Genomic DNA, 7,219 nt, shown 5'->3' on the forward strand with positions numbered 1-7,219 from the left:
CCCTGAAACATCTCCTCAGCTCTGTACTATAGGAGGGGGGAACTCTCCGCTCCACTGCACTGTGCAGAAATAAAACCTTTTCTCTGAAAGAAAAAAAAAAAAGTTTACAACTACCCCTAATCTATTGCTCTCTAATCTTTTACCCTTACACTGAGACTAAAGCTGCTCCAGTAACTACTACCCCCAGCACTGCCCATACTGGGGGGTACTATTACATTCACTGCCCATACCCAACCGCGGCCTGTACTGGGCAGATCTATGGCAGCTTCCATTTCTGTCATTTACAGACAGTTAAACCTTGTGAAATTGCAATTTTCAGCCTGCAATTATTCTTGTTGGAAGTTTATGGGTAAAGCTTGGGATAACTATCTGGATGCAGCTTTGTCTGGAGCCACAAAATTATAAAATAAAAGGATTTCTATTGTTTCACTAGAAATCCAAGAAATCAGACTATGCAGGCAGAAAATGTAGCATTAGCACCCTCTGCTGGTGACTAACTTTTAAAAGTAATGCAACAAACCTCCAGTAGGGGGCGCTATTCAACAGGCAGTGATTTGCCATCAACTACAGCAATTGATCCAAAGTCAGATTAGTGATAAATAGAAAAGGATTGATCAGACACAATAGAGCTCATTGGATTTTATTTGAAATGTGGATGAAATGCATTTCTAGTACTGAGCAAAGCACAATGTATGTCTACATGAGCAGCAAAGTATGCAGATTGGGGGAGGGGGGGGTTACAAAACACGATTAAAGAACTTCCCCCTTCATCCACTATGGTCATTTCACAGAACCTGGATATGGACACGTGGGACAGGCGGCTCCTCTATTGTGGATTCTTCATTTTAGTCTGATGGAAATTGGCTGGAGGTTTACTATGGCCAAGTAGGAGATCTCCCCTATGGGAAAGCGGACTGGAAATGAGAAAGGTTTGCCAGTAGGTAATTGTACGATGATCTTGTCTTCCTCAAATTGGAAGCAAACCTGTAAGAAAAGAGATGGCACAATGTCAGCTTGCTGGACAATAAAAAGTCAATGAGTGTTGGCTGTAGAAACAGACCACCACCAAACCCTTAATTTCAACAAAAATCTTTCCACAAGATGATATCTGCATGTAGCTTATGTATTATGTGTGGCAGAAAACTGTTAATGGAAAAGGAAAAATGGAAGGAGGTGCTTCTGTGATGGAATGTTTTAGAGACAGAGTCTGAGAACTGATCATCTGTCACCTAGAACAATGACTGGAGCCCTCAGGAGATCAATAGCAGATGGCCAGTTTTGAGTCCTGGTATGAGAACCAGTCTCACCCAGGGTTCCTTCAGAGGTTTCTAGGGGTTCCTTGAGTGATAACCGATTAACCTCCCATTTGATGGTGCCCACTTACTTCAGGGCCCAACACTTGTCATGCCCCGTACACACAATCGGACTTTCCGACAAGGAAAGTCCGGGGGGGGGGGGGGGGGGGGGGGTGTGTAGTGAAAGGCTGCTGTATGCCATGCCAACTATATAGTGTCTACATTACATGCCAAAAGGTATGAACCATGCAGTAGTCCTGTGACTCGTCTGTGCACTAACGCTGACATTTGGACAGTGAATCCTAGGGGGCTGGGCTTAACATTTGATGTGTGTATAACAATGGGAATGTTGTGCTTTTGTTTGTCCTCTGCAAGTCACCATGAACTAACCATGTCTGCAAAGTATGTAATTCTTACATCTTTCAATACTGATAAATAATATCCCCCCTTTGGGGGGCCCCCCCAAAAAACATCTGTCCTGATAAGGGTTCCATCTGCCAATGTCCCACCCTTGGCTACCAATTCATATGTGTCCTTAGCAAGGGTCCCATCCACCATGACTGACTTGGGGTAAATGATAGGGTTGTCCAAATACTGGTATCGGCACTGATACCAAGCATTTGCCCAAGTATTTGTACTCGGCCTAATGCTCCCGATACCTGGACAGTCAGCGGTGATCGGTGAGTGGGGGAGTTACAAGCTTCTTCCCCCCCCACCTTTCAGCTGCTTTAGTGAAATCTCTACAATGGTGATCAGTGCTTGTAACTCTCCCACACACGATCACGCTGACTGTCACCTCCTTCAGTCCCTTCGTTCTGCTGTCCCCCTCCATGTCATCCTCCTTCCTTTGATGTATGAACAGAGTCAGTGATCACCGACTGTCCCATTCACATAACTGAAACACTGTAATCTGATTATGAGGTCTCAGTTTATGAATGGAGAGGAGCCGCTGTCTTCTCTCCATTCATTTCAGTGCAGCTGAGGCTGCAGAGAAAGGAACTGGGGAATCTCTATCCTTGGTCTCTGTCTCAAGGGGGAGATCTCACAAGCCCCCCCCCCCCCCCAACAGGGCTGATTAAAAAATTAAAATAAAAAAAAGGACTTGGTCTTAAAGTGATATCGGGACAGCCCTAGTAAATTAGAACATGATTATTCTGGGTAGATTATTTTTTATCCTACCCCAAATAGAATTAAGCCTTGTCACCTTTATAGTTTGATTAATTATTTCCCCAGAGATGAATTTAGATGAGCAGAGCATTCACCCGTCCCCAACACACACACACACATTGGTCCCTTCATAACAGTTTGTAGCATGAGACTGATGAGCTTCAGTTCCCTTCCCGCCCCCCCACTACCCCCCAGATTAAGCTTTTCCAGGGGACTTTATAGTGACATTCCATGTCAGGGATTTCCTGATCCCCATTCCTTCCTCTTCCTATAATAATCATCTCACAAACATAACATTTTCAATAACACATGCATACACCAAAAAAAACATTTGCAAGCTAATTTTATCATAGCACACAATGGCAGTATGATGGTATCCATTGGATCTTCCTATGGATCATTCATGAAAAGGGCTGAAGGGGCAACCACCATAACAGCCTACATGCCATTGCTGCCTACTGCATCATTTGGAGATATAATAGGGGTCCAATATGAACAGTGATGCCACTTTGCCCCATCAATATTAGTCCTGCCCCTCCCAGCATAGACATACCATGGTGTCTGTCCCATCCTGGAAGGGAAAGACCGATACCGTTTCCCTCTGCTCCTCTCCATAGACACCGTCCTTCATCGAGTTCAAGACTATGAGGCTCTTTTCTCCTTGGAAGTCAAATCGAATGTCAAAGTGGATCACTAAATTCTTTTCATCTGTTCCCAAGTTTATGAAAAACCTAGAAAGACAGAAACAGCAATTATTCTTCTCAGCTGACCTTGTTGGACATCATACTGGAGTCATTCACCAGTGGTCCTCCCATGGGTATCAGAGGTACTTCTACCACTTAAGTCATAATAGCAAAAATCTAAGATTGTTGGAGACTTAAAAACTATAATGGTTAACACATTTATAAACAAATGGGGTCCTGGTAATACACGTCACCAAACAATAACTAAAGTGAACCTGTAGCCTGGACATGGACATTCGGGTATCTACATATTCTTAACAAGCGCTAAGTAAGCTTTCAGACAATCCCTCACTGACATTTGTAGTTGCACACTATTACCAAAAGTATTGGGACACCTGCCTTTACAGTCATGAACTTTAATGCCATCCCAGTCTTAGTCCATAGGGTTCGATATTGAGTTGGCCCACCCTTTGCAGCTATAACAGCTTCAACTCTTCTAGGAAGGCTGTCCGCAAGCTTTAGGAGTGTCTATGGGAATTTTTCACCATTCTAACCGAAGCAAATTTGTGAGGTCAGGCACTGATGTTGGACGAGAAGGCCTGGCTTGCAGTCTCCACTCTAATTCATTACACCCACCATGCCTTGTAACCCACTCTACATAGAAGGGTGTCAGCTGTCCCTGACTCTGGAGGTTCTCATTAGACTAAAAGGGGCTCAGGACTTCACTACATACATTTAACCCTATGCTTGTGCATTGTGTTTGGGGATTTTTAAAAAAAATTTTTTAAAGTGCTCATGTAACCTGTGTTACCGCTGTAGGAATGAGAAGGTGTAACTGAGCTAAGGAGACACTACTAGGAGGGGGGAGCTGAAGGAAGTTAAGCTGGGAAGGTGAGATGAGCTGCTCAGTCATTGCTGGGAGATGAAGGAGCTGAACTGAGGAGTCACCACCACTTTGTGCCATTTAACTCCCTGTTACCATTTCAGGGATGTTTGGACCTCCAAGTATGTGTTAGTGATGAAGTGCTTTCTACTTTAAATTTTGAGGATGAATTTCTCCACAGTGCCTGCAGCTATACAGGTTAGTGGGGTCCAGGATTAAAGAAAGACAGAATGTATGTCAGTTGTCATATTTCAGATGATGGCTGATAAGTCAGACAAGTTTTATCCAGGATGACATTTTGTCACAATGTAGACAAATGTTTGAGCTAAACTTGCTCTGAGCAAAATAATCTGATGTCAGGTATTATTTGAGGGACCACACACACCAAATTCCCAGTAAGGAGGGGTCAGTAGGATGTATTGTACACAGAGCACACTTTTCTACTCTTGGTAAATTGTCTGCTCTCTGTATAATACATTGTATAAGTAGCCAAGGTTAGCATCTTCACCTACCTTCTACAGTCCTTCGGAATGAAGCCCTCCACCTCCACACAGTGACTGGGTTTGAGGCTGAAGTTATACAAGGAAAAAATCTGTATGGGAGAAAAGAGAATTACTACACCTTGTATAATAGAGAGGGGAGATGATTATTACACCCTGGGAAAAAAAAAAAAAAAAAAATTACTGTTACTCAGGATAAATTTTAATTTTCATGAGTCGCAGCACTTTGTTGGATCCTTTGTGTGGGGGAGGGGAGGGAGCTCAGACATCCCCAGCAGATCAGAAATGTCTTCTAATGACAGATCAACGACTTGACAATATATACATTTCCTGTCGTATCTTCATGGCAGCATACACTTTGGGTTGTGACTCCGCCCCCACAACCTGATAGGACTACATAGCTATAAGTTGTAGAGATGGCCCCTGCCCAGTATTCTCTTATTTTTCCTCACCTGAAGGACTGAACATATCAGAAGCACCCCCTTACCGAATTCGCCCCAGCCAGGTTCTAGCCTCTCCTGGGTGGAAGTCCTTACCTGTACAGCCTCTAAACGAGCTAGATGGAAGGAGCCCCGCTCTGGTGATCTCGGGGGTATGTTGCGGTCTGGTATAAGCCTTAAACAGGCTTAGTTGTTGTGCAGCGGTCGCCATGCCTCTTTTTCTCACTTTTTGTCTTTTTCCCTCTATGCTGGGCTCTGTGGTCCCTCTGTGCCTCCCTACAGGCTTCCCGAGCGTCTCGGCACTTCCGCGCATGCGCAGTGCGCGCCGTCAGGGCGTCCTTTCGATTTTGCCAGTTTCCAAGATGGCGCCGGGCGCATCGCGCCGCTACTGCGCATGTGCGAGCGGGTCGTGACCTCGGCGGCCATGGCGGCAGATTTAAAAGCCCTGTTTTTCATTTCTGAACTCTCCTTGCTCCCTGGAAGACTTCTGACTGCTGCTGTTTTGAACTTCTGCATTCCTAAAGCTACCCTCTCCCTCTGGGTAAGTGTCTAATACTTATGCACTGTTTTTTGGGACCTGGCTGCATGCTCTTACCTTCCTATACCTTTCTCAGGTATTCACCTTCCTCTCCTATGGAGGCCGCTGCCCCAGCAGATCACCACCAGCCTAATAGGTAAGGGGGGGGGGGGGGGGGGAATTCCAGTGGTAAGTAGAGAAGATTGAAAAAGAGAGCAGGACCGTACTAATGCTACCTAATTGGTCAGCCCTGTCAGGTCCGCAAGATCATCTAAATCAGGACGAAGAGAATCTTCGCACAGGAGAAGCCGCTCCGGCCATAGACGCAGCCGCTCACGCGGAAGAAGCCGCTCAGGCCGCAAGGGGAGTCGCAGACGGAGTCGATCCCACTCAAGGCATAGCCGTTCCCACCGCAGAAGATCCCCTGCACGAGGACACCAATCCTCTACGCACCCTTCCCGTCCAGCCGGGAACGCTTGCTGGGTATGTGGGGCCACGGCCCTCCCAGACAAACTAGCCTGCCGCAAGTGCATGGATGAAGCCACCAGGGAGAAAGAGCCGGATTCCATAGAACCCACTGGAGTCTCTACTCCCCAGGTCTCAACTCCTGATGTGGAGTTTACGGCCTATAGCACCTCACCCACCATTTCCAGTGCATCAAGAGAGCAAGACCTACCGTCGGATGATGAGGAGCCGGAAGCTTCAGCTGGCTTTGATTTCGCGCTCATAGAACCGTTCATCAGATCGGTTAAGGAAGCGATTAACTGGGAGGAGCTTGAGGAGACACAGCCTAAACAGAGAAAATATTTCCCAAACCTCAAGAAGGTTCCGGAGGCTTTCCCATTCATCGACGAGTTAGAAGAGCTCATTAAGGAGGAGTGGCAGAATCCGGAAAAGAAGTTCAGTCTGTCCAACAGACTCACCAAACTGTACCCTCTCAAGGAACCCAAAGTATCTCCTTTACTTTCTCCTCCAGTAGTGGATGCATCTTTGATGCGTCTAGCCAGGCACGTGACGCTCCCCATTGAAGATGCAGTAACGTTCAGAGACGTGCTTGACAGGAAGGTGGATACAGACCTTAAGAGAGCTTACCTGTTCGCAGGAGGCGCCTGCAGGCCAGCGGTGGCATTAGCGGCGGTTGGGAAAGCTATCTCCAGCTGGTCCTCAGCTACAGCGAGGCTCGTCACTGAGGGCGCAGATCAAGAACAGATCACTAAGGCCTTACAAGAACTTAGCCTTGCGGGAGATTTCGTGGCGGAGGCTTCCGTAGATACCATCAGATCCACATCAAGGTCCATGTTAGCCTTGGTCGGCTGACCCCGCCTCAAAGTCAAACTGGTGCAGGATTCCATATGATGGGGTGAACCTCTTTGGAGCAAAGCTGGATACCGCAATCTCTAAAGTAACAGGCGGGAAGTCGGGTCTCATACCATCGGACAGAAGGCCGAAGCAACAAAGGCCACCTCCCTTTAAACGTAACCTTCCGGAAAGATATAGGGATGCGAAATCCTATAGACCCGGGAAGGAATACAGAAGGAGCTGGAAGAACCCCCAGACGTCCTTCCTTAAGTTCCAGAAACCCAAGACCCCTGCCTCCAATGACCAGAAGTCCTTTTGAAGGTTCGCCCGCCCAACCAGCGGTAGTGGGGGCCAGACTCACAAAGTTCAAGTTGGTCTGGGCGGGAATGATAAAAGACCCATGGACGGTGTCCACCATTCATTTCGGACACAGGT

Source organism: Aquarana catesbeiana, linkage group LG07 (assembly GCF_042186555.1).
Source record: "Aquarana catesbeiana isolate 2022-GZ linkage group LG07, ASM4218655v1, whole genome shotgun sequence".
Taxonomy (NCBI): domain Eukaryota; kingdom Metazoa; phylum Chordata; class Amphibia; order Anura; family Ranidae; genus Aquarana; species Aquarana catesbeiana.